Source organism: Sebastes umbrosus, chromosome 24 (assembly GCF_015220745.1).
Source record: "Sebastes umbrosus isolate fSebUmb1 chromosome 24, fSebUmb1.pri, whole genome shotgun sequence".
Classification (NCBI taxonomy): Eukaryota; Metazoa; Chordata; class Actinopteri; order Perciformes; family Sebastidae; genus Sebastes; species Sebastes umbrosus.
The window spans coordinates 13,597,478-13,616,313 of record NC_051292.1 but is presented as its reverse complement, the minus strand read 5'-3'; the positions used below and the strand labels follow the sequence as shown (position 1 = coordinate 13,616,313).

The following is an 18,836-nucleotide window of genomic DNA, read 5'->3' as shown; positions in this document are numbered from 1 at the left end:
CATAAACTGTACTTTGACTGTAACATCATGTCACATAGTTCTGATGGAAATAATGGAAGTGAAATGGAATGGATGTTACCTAAATCTGTGAGGCAGAAAAGGGCTGCGAGAGAGAGAGAGCGGATAGCAAGAGAGAGAAGTTGGTCGGATGATAGTGAAGTTGTCAGAGGTAATAATAAAAAATCAAGAACCAGTCACAACGATAGACAGACGGATCAAACACAAGAAGCGGAGTGGAAAGTAATAATTGAATTCAATCAGGATGGCGGACACTACCACCCGATCAAACTTACCAGAGCGATCGAAGAGGAGATTGGGAAAATCTAAATGGCCAGGTTCTTGAACAATAAACGAGTGTTGATACATGCAAACAGCAAACAACAGCAGGAAAAGATCCTCAAAATGACAACACTTAAAGGGGAAAAGATGAAGGCTCATATACCTGGAGCAATGGTAAAGTTGAGAGGAGTAATCTCTGGAGTCCCATTGAGTATGTCTATGGAAGATGTTAAACATGAGATTAAAGGGGGTAAAGTAATTGATGCCATACGGATTAAGAGTAAAAGAGATGGCTCACTGAAGGAAACCCTATCGGTAGTGGTTCAGTTTGAGAAAACCCTCCCAAAATCGGTGCAAATGGGATACATGAACTACAGCGTGAGGGAATACATTCCCAAACCTCTCAGATGTTATGCATGCCAAAGAATGGGGCACACAGCACAGCAGTGTAAAGGAAAGCTAAGGTGTGCGAGATGTGGAGGACAGCATGAGTATGGAAAATGTGATAAGGATGCAAAGGTTAAATGCTGTAACTGCGGATATGCAAAATGCTCGTGCTCATAAATGTAAAATGAATGATGATTCACTAGTAGTAAACAAAGTGGAATTTGTTGTCTTCATCTGCCACACCATTAATGTTGCAGCTCAGCTAAAAAAGAAAAGTGATAGAATCAAGACCATAGTGGAGGCAGCAGGAAGATTCCTTGATATACGTGATGTAAAAGCAGATCAGATACATGCACTTCTGACAGCAACTGAGGTTGGGGAAAATGGACAGAATGAGGGTTAAAGTTTTAATTATGGTGCTCCACATACTTCAGTGGAATGCGAGAAGCCTGATAGCTAATGGGCAAGAATTTAAAAAGTATGTATATGAATTAGAAGTAGTACCGGATATTATATGTGTGACTATAGGAAGTGATCATTTCCCAGTTCTCACGATAATAAACACAAACGTATGTATACAGGAAGGGAGCACAATTACAAGGTGGTGTTTTGGCAAGGCTGACTGGGAGAAGTTTACAATATGTTGTGAGGAGTCAGCTCACTTGGTAATATTAGAAGGGAGCATAGAGGAATGTACAAGTCAAGTTACAGAACATATACTGAATGCTGCAAAACTAAGTGTACCAAAACGAACAACACAGGGTAGGAAGAAAGTGGTACCTTGGTGGAATGAGGAATGCAGCATAGCTGTTAAAGAACGAAACAAGGCTTTCAGAGCTCTGAGAAAAAACATGTCACAAGAGAATCTCATTGAGGATCAAAGGAAAAGGGCAGTGGCTCGTAGAACAGTCAAATATACCAAAAAGAGGACTTGGAGAGAATTCTGTTCCACCATTGGCAGAGGAGTGAAGATAGGTGATGTCTGGTCCATGTTTAAACAAATGAGTGGGAAAAGGAAGTCAATACAAATTCCAGCATTGATTGATGGGGAGAGGATGGCAGTATCAGATAAAGAGAAGACGGATGTGTTAGGTAAGGCATTTGCTGCAGTACATAGTGGGGAGCACCTTGATAATATACACAGGCAGCAAAAAGAGCGTGTGCTCAGTGAGAATGAAAACGTGAGAGAGAAGAGAGAGGATGATATGTCAACACTGGATGTGGAATTTACAATGGCAGAGCTCAAAATAGCCTTGACAAATACTGGATATACAGCACCAGGACAAGACCAGTTATGTTATGCCATGTTTAAACAACTACCAGTGGAATCATTTAAGTTAGTGTTGAGACTATTTAATAAAATCTGGACGGAGGGAGTCATACCAAGTTGTTGGAAAATGGCAGTAATATTACCATTCAACAAGCCAGGGAAAGATCCTGCTAATCCTGGTAGTTATAGGCCCATAGCGTTGACATCTCACTTATGCAAATGGATGGAGAAGATAATAGTACGTAGATTAATGTATGTTTTGGAACAGAGAGGGTTAGTGAGTAATGTTCAGTGTGGTTTTAGAAAAGGTCGATCTACAATAGATGCTCTAGTTAGAGTAACTAATGAGGTAGAAAAGACACTCAAAATGAAAGAGGTGATGACAATAGTATATTTTGATATAGAAAAAGCATATGATTCTATGTGGAGGGAAGGGCTGCTTATCAAGATAGGTCAAATGGGTATTGGAGGGAGGTTGTATAATTGGGTAATGGACTTTTTAACAGACAGGAAATTTAAAGTCAAGGTTGGAACAGAAGTATCTAAGGACTACAATATAGAAAATGGTATCCCCCAGGGGAGTGCAATCAGCCCGGTGTTGTTTAACATAATGATAAATGATATATTTGAAAATTTAGATGGATGCATCAAATCAGCGATATATGCAGATGATGGGGCAATATGGATGAGGGGAAGAAATGTGCCATATGTGATGGAAAATATAAGGAAAGCAATAGGGAAAGTGGAGAAATGGTCATATGAGTGGGGATTCAAAATGTCAACAAATAAAACATGTTATATGATATTTACAAAAAAGAGAAACATTAATACTGAGAATTTAACATTATATGGTCAGTTGATGGAGAGGGTGAATGAATACAAATATCTGGGTCTATGGTTAGACAGTAAATATACATGGCATGTTCATATAAAACATCTGGAAACAAAATGCAAAAAAGTAATAAATTGACTACGAGCTGTGGCTGGATGTAACTGGGGGGCAGATAAACAGTCATTGATTGACATATATAGGGCGATCATGAGATCAACAATAGATTATGGTTGTATAGTTTATGGAGCAGCAGCAAAGACATCATTACAAAAAGTGGATAGAGTACAGTGTAGAGCATTACGGTTATGTATCGGAGCTATCAAGTCAACACACAGAATTTAAAATATCTATTTCCAAAAGAATTTCAAACCAGGTATCAGTGTACACAGCAGAAATAGTGGCAATCATCATTGCAATGCAGTGGGTTGAGGAGGTCAGACCTGACAGAGTGGTGATATGCACGGATTCAAAAGCTGTTTTGGAAAGTATACATTCAACAAAAGCTGTAAGGCAAGATCTAATCATTGAATTGTACTATAGCTTGCTAAGACTACACAGAGGGGGTATAGATGTATTATTCTGTTGGGTTCCAGCACACGAGGGGGTGAAAGGAAATGAGTTTGCAGATAAACTAGCAAAAAGTTCACTGCAAAAAGACATTACAGTACCAGTTTTACTTGGGAAAGGAGAAGGAAAAGCTGTGATTAAAAGGAAAGGAGTTGAGATATGGCAGAAAAGATGGGAGGAGGACCAGAAAGGAAGGAGATATTTCAAAATACAAAAGTCGGTCATAACAAAGACGTATAAAGAAAGGAACAGAAGGGAAGAAATCATCATAACAAGACTCAGACTGGATCACACAGGTCTTAATGGCACTTTGGCTTTAATGGGGAAAAGGAACAGTGACAAGTGTGGGGATTGTGGTGTTAAAGAAAATGTGGAGCATATCCTAATTCAATGTAAAAAGTATGAGGCTGAAAGAAAAAGATCAGAGAGGAGGGACGGGATTGGGATCTGATGGGGATACTGGGAACAGAGGGTGAGGGGGTTGAAGGCACCAGGAAGGCATTATTAATGTTCTTAAGAGACACAGGATTGGTGGATAGAATTTAAGAGTAGGAGTAAAGAGCAAATGACATGATGTTACACACTCTTGTACAGTAGGTGGCGGTATGCACCTTAAAGTTGGTTGCGATCCGCCAGAAACCGAGAGAAGAAGAAGAAGAAGAAGAGGACTGTGTGCAGGGAATGAAATGATCACCTGCCACCTGCCAGATAACAGGGTAAATGTTGGCTGTGGCAGGTGAACATATCAAGTCTAGCTCCCACCATGGCAGACAGGTTTTCCTTATATTAAGAAATATTATTTTTAAAAAGCAATTCTAAAGCCTAAATTAAATATATGGTAACACTTCATTTTACAGGTCCACAAATTTCATGGTAATTAGGTAATAATTAGCAAGTCATTTTGACATTTCTTTGGAATTACTGCCAAATTACCCCAATATTTACCTATAAATATATTTCAAGCAAATATTTGGAACAAGCTCCCAGAAAACCGCAGGACCGCTCCAACTCTGAGTTCTTTAAATCAAAGCTTAAAACGTTCCTGTTTGTTACTGCCTTTTATTAAACCAGATAATGATCTTATATACTGCACTAGAGCTTTTACTCTTGTGTGTAATATTCTATTTTAGTTTCTATCCTAGCTTTTATTTTTTGCTTGTTTTTATTTTCTAATCTTTCATGTTTTTATGTTTTCATAACTGTTTTAATTATGTCTTATTTTTCTTTTGCACTTTGTCGCAATGTTCTTGAATGTTTATGTAAAGCACTTTGAATTGCCCTGTTGCTGAAATGTGCTAAACAAATAAAGCTGCCTTGCCTTGCCTTGCCTTATCTGTGGACTAACAGGCAGTTCCAGGTAGAGCTCAGATGTCCTCAACAGGTTGTCATTGCTCTGTGCTGTTGGTTTGCTCATTGGTTGTGTGTGTTGCAGCAGGAGCAGGTAGATTTAATTGCTACAATGTGCATGAAATACAAACTTATTTTGTTTTGACATGAAAACAGTCAAGTTTAGTAGCATGTGTGGCACCCTGGACATTTTAGTAATAAGGATTGTGCCCAGAAATACTGAGTTGTTACCTGTGTGTCATTATTTTGGTCCCCCCACCATGATTATTTTTAATTATTTTCATTATTATTATCATTTTTAAAGCGCTTAGTGTCACTTAAAAGACAATAGTAAGGACAGTAAACTCCCATGCTTTAGTGTCAAGTAGTTTTAAGACAATAGTCTGTGTTTGCCAGTAGATGGTGGTAGTGGCTTTGGTATGTCAGCGACTGTGCTGTTATTCAGCCCTGTACGAGCATAGACATATATAGACATGACTGTCCTTTCACTGTGTTTACCATAGACATGACTGTCCTTTTACTGTGTTTACAGTGCAATAAATGTATTTTGAGATTTGTGTTGAGATATTTTCAGTCAAACAGTATCGAGGTTTAATAGCAGAATAAGGCTAATCTAGTTAAACAACTTCTTTAGAGTCTCATCCAACAACTGTACAACAAGAAGTCCATCACAGAAGAGGCAGAGTCATGGAAATAGAAACTAGCAGTATATAGTAGACTCCATCATGTCATCCTGCTGGAATGTATGGAACAATTCAGAGTGAAGTGAAACAGTGGAAGAACAGCTGAGGCTCTGGTACAGTGTATGCCTGCAGTATATATTACTGTGGGTCTATCTACTTAATAATGTATATGCAGTGTGTGTCGACCACCTGTTATCTAATATCATCAGCATCACAGGAGTATACAGGAGTATCACAGGAGTATCACAGGAGTATCACCTGTCCTGTAGTCCGTGCAGTATGAGACATAATAGAGCATGGGGATGACCATCATATACTTCTATCATAATGTTCTAAACCCTGATACACTTTCTATTGTAATTAATTAATGAGTATTTCTGATTAATGACTGGAACAACTTGACACTCAGTGCTGAGCTGCATCTCAAATTAATCTCCAGGTTCCCAGCTTTCAGATGATGTACACCACTTCTATGTGACATCTACTGCTGACCTGCTATTTCCCCCTAAAGACCCCCGGTACCCCCCTAAAAAAGACTAAAACTGGACTATTGTGGGTCTCAGAGGGTTAATTCAGCCTTTTCAAGCCAAGAGAGATTCTGATGAACACACACACCCACAGTCACAGATGAACTCAGCTGATTTCCTGTAAATGGAGAGGGGAGGAGCAACACTGACTATGTGATCCAGGCTCATGAGAACAAGGCCTATAGAAAGTGTTAATCCATGGGGTGGTTTTATTATACTGTATACTGTATACTATGTGTGTGTGAGTGTGTGTGAGTGTGTCTGTGGGTGTGAGTGTGAGTGTGTGTGCTGAGTGTATAGGGTGTGGTTGTGGTTGTGTGTGTGTGTGTGTGTGTGTGTGTGTGTGTGTGTGTGAGAGAGAGAGGTTGTGTGTTACCTCCTTTTCTCTCAGTCTTGCAAACTTGTTCGGTTAGTTATTCCAGATTCCATGTTGTGTCAACGGCACAGAGAGGTGACGACTGAAGACTGAAGCAGGGTGAGTGTTAATCCAACATTTTATTATTTCCCTGTCCAGGTGTCTGAGTCAGTTTCCTCCCTGTACAGGAGAGAAATGTTAGAATGAACTCAACAGTTTGATTCATCTGAGAACACAAAGTCGTGATTGGCTGAATAATCCTCATTAAACCTGCTGTAAGACAAGAAAACAAGCAGAGAGTTAAAGAGAAGTGACCAGGTGGAGTGCTGGGTGGTTTTATTATACTGTATACTGTGTGTGTGTGTGTGTGTGTGTGTGTGTGTATGTGTGTGTGCGTGTGTGTGTGTGTGTGTGTGTGTGTGTGTGTGCGTGCGTGCGTGTGCGTGTGCGTGTGCGTGTGCGTGTGCGTGTGCGTGTGCGTGTGTGTGTGTGTGATAGATAGATAGATAGAGAGGTTGTGTGTTACTTCCTGTTCTCTCAGTCTTGTCTGTGACTCTTGTACAAACTTGTTTCATGTTCACTGTCAGTGTTAATGTTTAACCTCTCAGACTGGCTGTCTATGAAGAGTGATCAGTCTAAAGAAGATCCTCCATTCTTCAGTAATGAACCTGGACCCTCAGAGTCAAAGTAAGAGAGCTGCTATATGCTGTATTTACTAACTGAAGTTTAACATACTTTTCGTGGCACAAAGAGAATGAATTAGTGCATTCTTCCTCTTCGTACCTTCGTTCCTCTTCTACACCTGATATTCATATTTCTGCCCGAACGTTGAAGCCGCTGTAAAGATTTAACTATTCAAAATTTGTGGGAATGTGCTTCAAATGTGTAATTCATTTTCTCATGTGTCCTCAAAATACTGTGTTGGTTTGACTTCTCCTAAAATCAGCTGTTATGACAGCTTCTTTGAAGAAAGTTTTTAGAAGGGCTTGAAGGGAAAACAGGATTTTGACGCTAAAACATACGTACGTAGAGTTCAGATTTGAATACATAAGGAACACCACTGGGAAGATACAGAATGATATAAAACAAAGTGATGCCATGCCAATGCCATGATTTAGTTGATTGTGTGTTTGTATATTAAATTTCTACTAAAATGTATTTACTAAGTGAAGTTTAACACACTGTTGGTGACACAAAGAGAATGAATTAGTGCATTCTTCCTCTTCGTATCCGTGACAGCTGTCAGTCACCCAGAACAGCTGCAATCTAAGAGGACTAATACAAACTTTAAACCACATTATTGACAGTAGCAGTAGTTTGTGTATTTAGAAACTGAAATGTCTTTGTCATCAGAGAATTTATCAAGGATTCATGTGATGTGAATAAAATCATCTTGGTGTTTGCAGAGTTCAGTCCAGACCGAGAGCAGAGTCTCCAGTACCCAGCTGTCTGTCTATGAAGAGTGACTGGTCCATAGGGTATCACCTGAACTTCAGTAACGACCCTGGACCCTCAGACACAAAGTAAGAGACTGTTTCTACTGTGCACTGACCTGATGGATGATGATGCATTGAGGATGAAGACTAAATGTTCTGCTGACAGATTTATATTCCTGATGCAGAACTATTAGTGCAGATACTGTTTCAAACTAAGATGGATCTTAGTCTGGGTTTTAGAGCCACAAACTACTGATTGTATTTCTGTAACAAAACACCTGAGAACCTCCATTTCACAATTTACACTTCAAGAAAATATTCATATTTCTGCCTGAACGTTGAAGTCGCTGTAAAGATTTAACTATTCAAAATTTGTGGGAATGTGCTTCAAATGTGTAATTCATTTTCTCATGTGTCCTCAAAATACTGTGTTGGTTTGACTTCTCCTAAAATCAGCTGTTATGACAGCTTCTTTGAAGAAAGTTTTTAGAAGGGCTTGAAGGGAAAACAGGATTTTGACGCTAAAACATACGTACGTAGAGTTCAGATTTGAATACATAAGGAACACCACTGGGAAGATACAGAATGATATAAAACAAAGTGATGCCATGCCAATGCCATGATTTAGTTGATTGTGTGTTTGTATATTAAATTTCTACTAAAATGTATTTACTAAGTGAAGTTTAACACACTGTTGGTGACACAAAGAGAATGAATTAGTGCATTCTTCCTCTTCGTATCCGTGACAGCTGTCAGTCACCCAGAACAGCTGTAATCTAAGAGGACTAATACAAACTTTAAACCACATTATTGACAGTAGCAGTAGTTTGTGTATTTAGAAACTGAAATGTCTTTGTCATCAGAGAATTTATCAAGGATTCATGTGATGTGAATAAAATCATCTTGGTGTTTGCAGAGTTCAGTCCAGACCGAGAGCAGAGTCTCCAGTACCCAGCTGTCTGTCTATGAAGAGTGACTGGTCCATAGGGGATCAACCGAGCTTCAGTAACGACCCTGGACCCTCAGACACAAAGTAAGAGACTGTTTCTACTGTGCACTGACCTGATGGATGATGATGCATTGAGGATGAAGACTAAATGTTCTGCTGACAGATTTATATTCCTGATGCAGAACTATTAGTGCAGATACTGTTTCAAACTAAGATGGATCTTAGTCTGGGTTTTAGAGCCACAAACTACTGATTGTATTTCTGTAACAAAACACCTGAGAACCTCCATTTCACAATTTACACTTCAAGAAAATATTCATATTTCTGCCTGAACGTTGAAGTCGCTGTAAAGATTTAACTATTCAAAATTTGTGGGAATGTGCTTCAAATGTGTAATTCATTTTCACATGTGTCCTCAAAATACTGTGTTGGTTTGACTTCTCCTAAAATCAGCTGTTATGACAGCTTCTTTGAAGAAAGTTTTTAGAAGGGCTTGAAGGGAAAACAGCATTTTGACGCTAAAACATATGTACGTAGAGTTCAGATTTGAATACATAAGGAACACCACTGGGAAGATACAGAATGATATAAAACAAAGTGATGCCATGCCAATGCCATGATTTAGTTGATTGTGTGTTTGTATATTAAATTTCTACTAAAATGTATTTACTAAGTGAAGTTTAACACACTGTTGGTGACACAAAGAGAATGAATTAGTGCATTCTTCCTCTTCGTATCTGTGACAGCTGTCAGTCACCCAGAACAGCTGTAATCTAAGAGGACTAATACAAACTTTAAACCACATTATTGACAGTAGCAGTAGTTTGTGTATTTAGAAACTGAAATGTCTTTGTCATCAGAGAATTTATCAAGGATTCATGTGATGTGAATCAAATCATCTTGGTGTTTGCAGAGTTCAGTCCAGACAGAGAGCAGAGTCTCCAGTACCCAGCTGTCTGTCTATGAAGAGTGACCGGTCCATAGTGGTATCCTCCATAACTTCAGTAATGAACCTGGACCCTCAGACACAAAGTAAGAGACTGTTTCTACTGTGCACTGACCTGATGGATGATGATGCATTGAGGATGAAGACTAAATGTTCTGCTAACAGATTTATATTCCTGATGCAGAACTATTAGTGCAGATACTGTTTCAAACTAAGATGGATCTTAGTCTGGGTTTTAGAGCCACAAACTACTGATTGTATTTCTGTAACAAAACACCTGAGAACCTCCATTTCACAATTTACACTTCAAGAAAATATTCATATTTCTGCCTGAACGTTGAAGTCGCTGTAAAGATTTACAACTATTCAAAATGTGAAAGAATGAGCTTCAAATGTGTAATTCATTTTCTCACATTAGTCCTCAAAATACTGTGTTGGTTTGACTTCTCCTAAAATCAGCTGTTATGACAGCTTCTTTGAAGTGGGGTTGTACGTATACTCCCGTGTTCTGGGAAGTAGAATTACTGCTTTTGTGAATGGAGTCTGGTGGCTTTGAAGAGAGCGATATAACAGCTTCAGTTCCCCGTCAGAAAGGGCTGTCTGATGGAGAGGTAAAGCAGCTGTGGACAGGAGCTTTACCTCGAGAATAGAGAGGTCATGGTAGACCAGAGCAATAGAGAGGACATGATAGACCAGAGCAATAGAGAGGACATGATAGACCAGAGCAATAGAGAGGTCATGATAGACCAGAACAATAGAGAGGTCATGATAGACCAGAGCAATAGAGAGGTCATGATAGACCAGAACAATAGAGAGGTCATGATAGACCAGAGCAATAGAGACCACGTAGTTATATCACTCTCTTCAGAGCCACCAGACTTCATTCACAAAAGCAGTAATTTCCCTCTCAGAACACAGGAGTTGCTGCTCTACTGCTGCTTCTATCTGTTAGTTAGTTTGTGTTATTGTGTGACTTTCTGATCCAAACTAACGTGTGCTGAATGTTTGAGTTTGTTCTTTAACTAACTACTGATGTAGAATATGGTGAAGGGAATTTAAGCTCACTTACTAAAGATTCAGAGCTTGCAGTTGAAAGTTTTGGATCATTAGTAAGTGGACCTTTGACCTTAGATTTTCTCCACCATATGTTGTTCCTTAAGGTCAAGAACAAACATCCCTGGGCAGTAGTGATGTTAAAGTTATCTGCTCATACTAAAAGAGGCAGTAATGTAAATTTGAAAATGATATCTGAAACTGATCAGGAGGGCGACCTCTCTGTAGGACGGCCACGTAGGCAGGACCCCTCTGAAACCCAACGTGCAACAACAGCTGTCAGTGTGCTGACTTCACTATGACATGTGATTATCATAAAGTGGGCATGTCTGTAAAGGGCAGACTCGTGGGTACCCATAGAACCCATTTACATTCACATATCTGGAGGTCAGAGCGTTCTTCCAGACAAGCTAGCATGACATGGTTGGTAACGATGGATTCTTTAGGTTTTCTATAGTTTCACATGTTACCAGTATCTTCACTCTAGCTTTAAAACTGAGCCGCTACAACCTCTGAAAGACAGAATATCGTCCGTCGGATTGTAAAGAGGTTAATAAGACAGCCAGATAGTAAAATTCAGCTCATTAGTGTTTATGAAAGCAGGAGAGTTGAAATAAAAGGAACACTGTCATCACAGACTGAATGCTGAATTCAAACAGAAAAGTAACAACACTTTAACTGTTCCCTGTGACCATCTGAGCTTTGAGACAGTGTCGGCCAATCAACAAAGCCTTTTAGTTATAAAGACATGTCTTCACAGGAAGAGGAGTGATGTCTCTGTGGAGGACCAGCTGTCCTGCTGTGCTGTGTACTTGGACCAGTCTGCTTCATCAGGAGACTCCTCCTGTCCCCAGTGTGGACAAAGATCCAGAACCAGAGCTGGACTGCAGCCAGCCGGTCAGACCAGCACTGTACAAAGTAAGACTCTACATCTGTCTGCTGACGTCTCCATGTCTGAAAACACTACTTGTTCTTTTAATATATAAAAAGTCATAAAAGTCTCACCAGGTCCTGCGAGGACACTAGGGGACGCGCTGCTCCACTCAACTGGCCGTTCAAGCCATAGACATATATACATACACCAACGTTGGCGTACGATCCAGAGGTCAATGAGGAAACTCCGACACTCAGACGACCAATCGTGTAACTTCATCACTCAGTGACAGACTTTTAGGGTTGTAGGGCTGGCCGTCTGCGGTCCAGCCAAAAAGACAGAGAAAACAAGAGAGACATAAATAAATAACCCTCAAATACTCAACATGATTTACTGTGGAGACGGACGCTCTTAGTTTCACTTTCCTCCTCTGCATTTCATTCATTACATCCAACGTGCAGTAAATGTCGTCACAGTGAGATAAAACCTAATGTTTATTATTTTCCAGCGTGTTTTTTAGATGAAACGGACGACACACTGAACGGCAGACTGCAGAGTGTGTTTACTACTGCGACCACCAACAGCTCTCGTCACATGTCATGTTGCTTTTTCATACATCAGAGGACTAATTTGCTGAATCTTCACAGGTCTTTAGACCGTAGTGGAAACAGACAACAGTGGACTGAAGGAACCTTTTAGTTCCTTAAAAGTAGTAGGACTAAAAAGTCCCAGGAACTTTTGGTGGAAACCCGGCTTTTGTTATTGATGCTGTTCAATAAAAACATGTCCACACAACGAGATATGAACATATCCTGCATTATTTGATGAGTGGATGAGTTTTAAATATTACAGTGAGGAAGGAACAGCCACAGTGAGCTGTTTAGATGAAGAGCTGCAGACGGACAGCTGAGGCTCCGCCTCCTCTGCTGTCAATCAAACATGTACACCGACTGAGAGAAAAAGGAGCATTTCTGATGCTTCCACTAAAACTAGACTGTTTAACCTTTACTGCTTTTTTATTTACTTTATATTGATCACTTCAATATTGGCAATGAAAATAATAATCACATCTTCTTTATTTTTAACTTTTGTCCTTCTCTTTCAGCAGATAGAGGTCTGCAGGAGGTTGTAGATGAACATAAGATCAGTCTGAGGAGGAGATGTGAATGTGTGACTGAAGGAACTGATGAAACAGGAAGTGGAACCCTCCTCAACAGGATCTACACTGAGCTCTACATCACAGAGGGACAGAGTGAAGAGGTTAATACCCAACATGAGGTGAGGCAGCTTGAGACAGCTTCCAAGAAGAACACCCTCCATGACGCTCCAATCAAGTGCCAGGACATCTTTAAAGCCTTACCTGACCAACAGGGACACATCAGAGTCGTTCTGACGAACGGCGTCGCTGGCGTTGGAAAAACCTTCTCAGTGCAGAAGTTCACTCTGGACTGGGCAGAGGGCTTGGAGAACCAAGATGTCAGTCTGGTGGTTCTGCTTTCGTTCAGGGAGCTGAACTTGATCAGAGATGAGCAGTACAGTCTTCTCATGCTGCTCCATGTTTTCCATCCAACATTACAGAAGGTCACAGCAGAGAAGCTCGCTGTCTGTAAAGTTCTGTTCATCTTTGACGGCCTGGATGAAAGCAGACTTTCACTGGATTTCAAGAACAGTGAGGTTGTGTCTGATGTCACCCAGAAGTCATCAGTCAACGTGCTGTTGACAAACCTCATCCAGGGGAATCTGCTTCCCTCAGCTCTCGTCTGGATAACTTCCCGACCTGCAGCAGCCAATCAGATCCCTCCTGCATGTGTTGACAGGGTAACAGAAGTACGAGGCTTCACTGACGCCCAGAAGGAGGAGTACTTCAGGAGGAGAGTCAGTGATGAAGAGCTGTCCAGCAGAATCATCTCACACATCAAGACATCCAGGAGCCTCCACATCATGTGTCTAATCCCAGTCTTCTGCTGGATCACTGCTACAGTTCTGGACCACATGTTGACTACAGACCAGAGAGGAGAGCTGCCCAAGACCCTGACTGACATGTACTCACACTTCCTGTTGGTTCAGACAAAGAGGAAGAAGCAGAAGTACGGTGAGGGACGTGAGACGAGTCCACAGGAGCTGACGGAGGACTGACGGGGAAGTTCTTCTGAAGCTGGGGAGGCTGGCGTTTGAACATCTGGAGAAAGGAAACATCATGTTCTACCAAGAAGACCTGGAGCGGTGTGGTCTGGATGTCACAGAGGCCTCGGTGTACTCAGGAGTTTGTACAGAGATCTTCAAAAGAGAGTGTGTGATCTTCCAGAAAACAGTCTACTGCTTTGTTCACCTGAGCATTCAGGAGTTTCTGGCTGCAGTCTACATGTTCCACTGTTACACAAACAGCAACACAGAGGTACTGAAGGACTTCCTGGGAGAAGAATATGTTCATTCAACCCTGGATGTCTTCCTGTGGAGAGCCATGAAGAAATCCCTTGAAAGTAAAAATGGCCACCTGGACCTGTTTGTTCGCTTCCTTCATGGCCTCTCTCTGGAGTCCAACCAGAGACTCTTAGGAGGTCTGCTGGGTCAGACAGACAACAGTCCAGAAATCATCCAGAGAGCCATCAACAACCTGAAGAAGAAGAACATGTATGATACCTCTCCTGACAGAAGCATCAACATCTTCCACTGTCTGACGGAGATGAACGACCACTCGGTACATCAGGACATCCAAGAGTTCCTGAAGTCAGAGAACAGATCAGAGAAGAAACTCTCTGTGATCCACTGCTCAGCTCTGGCCTACATGCTGCAGATGTCAGAGGAGGTTCTGGATGAGTTGGACCTGCAGAAGTACAACACATCAGACGAGGGACGACGGAGACTGATTCCAGCTGTGAGGAACTGCAGAAAAGCTCTGTAAGTCCAGATGTGATTAACTTTATAGATCAGTATAGATTACTAGTTTAGTTCTTCAAATATACACACTATAAATTATTCTTAAAATATAATATTCTTATAAATGTTCCACGTGTTTATTACATAAATATGTATTTGTGTTTTGTCACAGATGTTCTTGAGCTGTTTCAAATGTTGAGTTCAAAATGTTTCAGTAGTTTGTGTTTCTAGCTGTCAAGTTAATGAACACTTATTCTATTTATTTCTAATAATTGTTACATTTGACAGTTTTTTCTTATTTATGTTTTTGGGTGATGGAGACGACATGTGAACCTGGTAAAACAAATGAAAAAAACAAAAGATCAGCTGTCTGGTGGAGTGCTGGGTCTAACCGGTGTAACGGCAGCAACAGAACGTTTGCTGATCCGGCGGGGAGTCGGGGCGGTCCTGGGATCAGAGTCCTGGTGCTGGGGTTTGCTTTCAATAGGCCTTGCACCACATTACACCTTACCTCGTGTGTTTTTGGGCTCATCTCTTTCGTTGGCTTCAAATCCAAACTGTTGCCATGTTGCTGTAGTTTTAGTTTTCTTTGAGACCAGCTCTGCCATGTCTCGTCTCATCACCCCAAAAAACACATGAACTTCCTAGTAAACAAACCTCTTCTTGTTTATACACCAACATTATATCATAATATTACGTTAATCACGTTGTCATATTGCTTATTAGTAATGCAATACAGGCTGGATTTAGCACTGTGACTCTGTCGGCACAGGTTGTTGATGTCGGCTACTTTTTAATTTGCCAGAACGTGTCGTTAGCATAAAATCAAACCGGTTTAAGCTCGTACACCGGACCGGACCGGACCGGCAAAACCGAAAATCGACCCAACTCTAGCATTAGCCACCGTAAACTACTGGTCATACGAGACAAAGATTAGTCGTTGTAAAACCCCTGAGTGTGTTGAATCGAGCAATGGTGCATTTTATTGCTAATGAATTCAAGTTGTGTTCCATCATCTTGTTTTGAAGTCTTTCCTTTTATTCTGTTACTCACAGAAGGAAACTCTGGTGTTTCTCTCTCTTGTTGCTGTAGAGAAGAGTAGTAACAGGAAATACACAGCTTCCACCAATAACAGCAGTCTGATGAATATATAACAGCAGAATGGTAGAATTCAGACTTTTTAAGAGATCTTATACAAACCAAAGATCAATGTTATGTTTTTAATGCTGATACACTGATATCATCTTTCTGATGTCATTATGTTGTAAATAATGCAACCTCATTGGTTCATTCATTGTGTTTGTGAGCTGAATACGTTTGATGCTCAGAAAAGAGTGTTAATGACAAAACGCCATGCAGTCATCAAAATATCTAGTTATATGAATGTTTAATTATGTACAGGTCTAATATTATAGCGATTTGTTTAATTTTCTCCATTTATGGACGTGAACCTGAAAGCAGCAGGTAGCTAGCAAAGAGAGGTCATCTTTATCAACTGTATTATTATTACTTATTCACTGAGTTTTAAAAATGCTTTTCTAATCAAGAAGGCCTCATGCTAACTTTGTGGAGACAGACCTGGGATCAGATCACACTGACAGACTGGACATTAGGGAAGCCTCAATGTAACTACATGTTCTCTCTCTTCATCTGCAAGATTAAAGAAAAACAAAGATTAAAAGTCTGCAGGTTTGAGAGAGAGTGATGAGAATTATTGTTTCATGTCAAACAGTGAGATAAGATTAGCTGAACCACTGATGTGAGGAGTAAATGTTGATTAAAGAAGTTTATATCAAACTGTTTAGTCATCAAATGCATGAAGTAAATATAAACTGTCCTCTTTCATAATAACATATTTTGTAATTTTTGTGTCATCACAGACTTTCTAACTGTTTCCTCTCAGATACTCACTGTGAAGTTGTGGCCTCAGCTCTGAAGTCCAACCCCTCCCATCTGAGAGAGCTGGATCTGAGCCTCAACAACCTGCAGGATTCAGGAGTGAAGCTGCTTTCTGCTGGACTGAAGAGTCCAAACTGTAGACTGGAGACTCTGAGGTCAGTTCACTGACTGTAGTTTATGTAGTTTGTACACACACTCTCTACACACTGGCTCTGCTCCAGATGGCTCTAGAGAGGGACATTCACGTTTTCACGTCGGCCATCGTAGCTCTCCAACACGCTTGGCACACAGGAGAGGCTTCAGTTGGTTGTAATCTCCTCACCTCACCACTAGATACCTCCAGATCCTACACACTGGACCTTTAACCACAGACCTTATTTCAGGCATCTAACTAAAAACCCATTGACTTCCAGACGAGGGAACAGGAAGTGCTAAAATGCTAACTCATTTCTGGGTTTTAGGACTCATTCCTGTAGCGCTCTATTTGAACATGTCTAAAGGTGCAGCACTCTTCAACAAACACGTATTGCACCAACTTAAAGGCACACAAGTGATGATTATGAACGACACCATCTAATCAGAGGTCTCTATGGTTCTAAGTTATTCCCACGTTCTTTTTGACAGCAGATCTAACTGTGATCTGTTTTCATGTCAGCATTGTCTAATTATTTGAAGCAAAAACCAAATAAATATTCTGCATCTGAAACATCTTTGCAGGGTCATATTTTGTTCAAGTCTATCTGAATACAATACTCACATGTTCATATGTACATTCAAAGAGTTATTGATGTCTGTCATCATTCCTTCTGTCTGTGAAGCAACCCCCGTATAACCTGAGTGTTACGAGATGAGGACTAAATCCACAGTCTTGTTCTGTGTAAAATGACCTGTAAAGTTGATCTTAAACTAATCAGAGGCTTCAGCAGTCTGAGTTAGATGTATTAGGGCTGGGTGACTTGGAGAAAATCAAATATCATAATATTTTTTTGTGTAAATGACCAATAATAGAACAGCTAGAACAGTCTGGTAAGTTCAGAGAATGACATCACTTTACTGTAATGTAGCCTTTAAAACCAGGAAGAGACAACACTTACAACACAACACGATATTACTAGGGCTGTCAATCCATTAAAATATTTAATCACGATTAATCGCAAATTATTCACAATTTTTGTATCTGTTCTAAATGAACCTTAAAGGGAGATCTGTCAAGTATTTAATATTCTTATCAACATGGGAGTGGACAAATATGATTTATGTAAATGTATGTATATATTTATTATTGTAAATCAATTAAGAACACAAAACAATGACAGATATTGTCCAGAAACCCTCACAGGTACTGCATTTAGCATAAAACAATATGCTCCAATCAGAACATGGCAAACTGCAGCCCAACAGGCAACAACAGCTGTCAGTGTGTCAGTGTGCTGACTTGACTATGACTTGCCCCAAACTGCATGTGAAACGATTAACTTTGACAACCCTAGATATTAGGATATCCAAAATCAAAGACGATATCTAGTCTCATATCACGATATGGATATAATATGGATATATTGCCCAGCCTTAGTATGTATCCAGTCAGTATGTTGTGTTTGACAGTTTCCTTGTTGAGCTGCAGGAGGAATAGTAACTCAAAGAGGGAATTTGGTACTAAACAGTGTGTAACTTTGATTTGTCGACTCAGACTGCTGAATCTTCATATTAGTTTCACTTGAACTTGTGAAGTCATTTCTTACAGTGTAGTTGTGTTATGAAGGGACCACTTCACAGGAGGAATGATTACTGCCACCAATAACTCTTTTAATGTACATATGACATGTGGCTGTTGTTTACAGACACACTTGAACAAATGTGGACCTTTCCTGTAAATGACATAAACCTGCTAGGCTAGCAGATACAGTGAGAAGAAGGCCATGTAATAAATGAAGTAATGAAGTCCAACAAGTCTGATTTGATATTGATCCTCTAATTCCAGACTTGACTGAGATCAGCAGCATGTTATTGATGTGTGTTGACATGAACAGGTGTATGAATGTTGTGGTGACATTTGGATGATGTCTGTAGAAGGCTGACATTATGATGATCCACAATAACACAATGACAAAGTCACTCTACTCATTTTAGGGAAAAGATCATTGATTAGGACATAGTGATGTTGAGCTACACATTTAAAACCTGAACACATCTGATTGGATTATAAAGTGATTTTTATCTTCATCATTTATTCTTTATTCAGATTGAGGGACTGCAGTTTGTCAGAGATCAGCTGTGCTTCTCTGGCCTCAGCTCTGAAGTCCAACCCCTCCCATCTGAGAGAGCTGGATCTGAGATACAACGTGCTGAAGGATTCAGGAGTGAAGGTCCTGTGTGGTTTTCTGGAGAGTCCACACTGTAGACTGGAGACTCTGAGGTCAGTTCACTGACTCTCTGTTACTATTAGAGATCTTATATGTTGAATTAACAATTGAACCTGATTTATGTACAAACATAACTTACATCCATAAAGTTGTTAATGTTCTTTTCTTCATATTTTCATGTTTCTTGAACTA

General features: G+C 40.2%; 2 protein-coding genes and 1 long non-coding RNA gene across 4 annotated transcripts in view; all 3 read left to right on the top strand.

The window, feature by feature from the left end:
- Positions 1-18,836, top strand: part of LOC119483763 (NACHT, LRR and PYD domains-containing protein 12-like) — a 542,841-nt gene that overhangs the window by 45,362 nt on the left and 478,643 nt on the right. The gene's annotated exons all lie outside the window — the stretch shown is intronic.
- LOC119483774 (NLR family CARD domain-containing protein 3-like) overlaps positions 1-18,836 on the top strand; it is a 55,092-nt gene that overhangs the window by 21,689 nt on the left and 14,567 nt on the right. The window lies entirely within an intron of this gene.
- On the top strand, positions 6,918-12,670 carry LOC119483848. Of its 2 annotated transcripts, none has more exons than XR_005205807.1 (3): positions 6,918-6,934; positions 11,392-11,549; positions 12,611-12,670. It is a non-coding gene; the product is annotated as an uncharacterized LOC119483848 (long non-coding RNA). The 2 variants fall into 2 exon arrangements; XR_005205806.1 differs by lacking the exon at positions 6,918-6,934 and adding an exon at positions 9,630-9,664.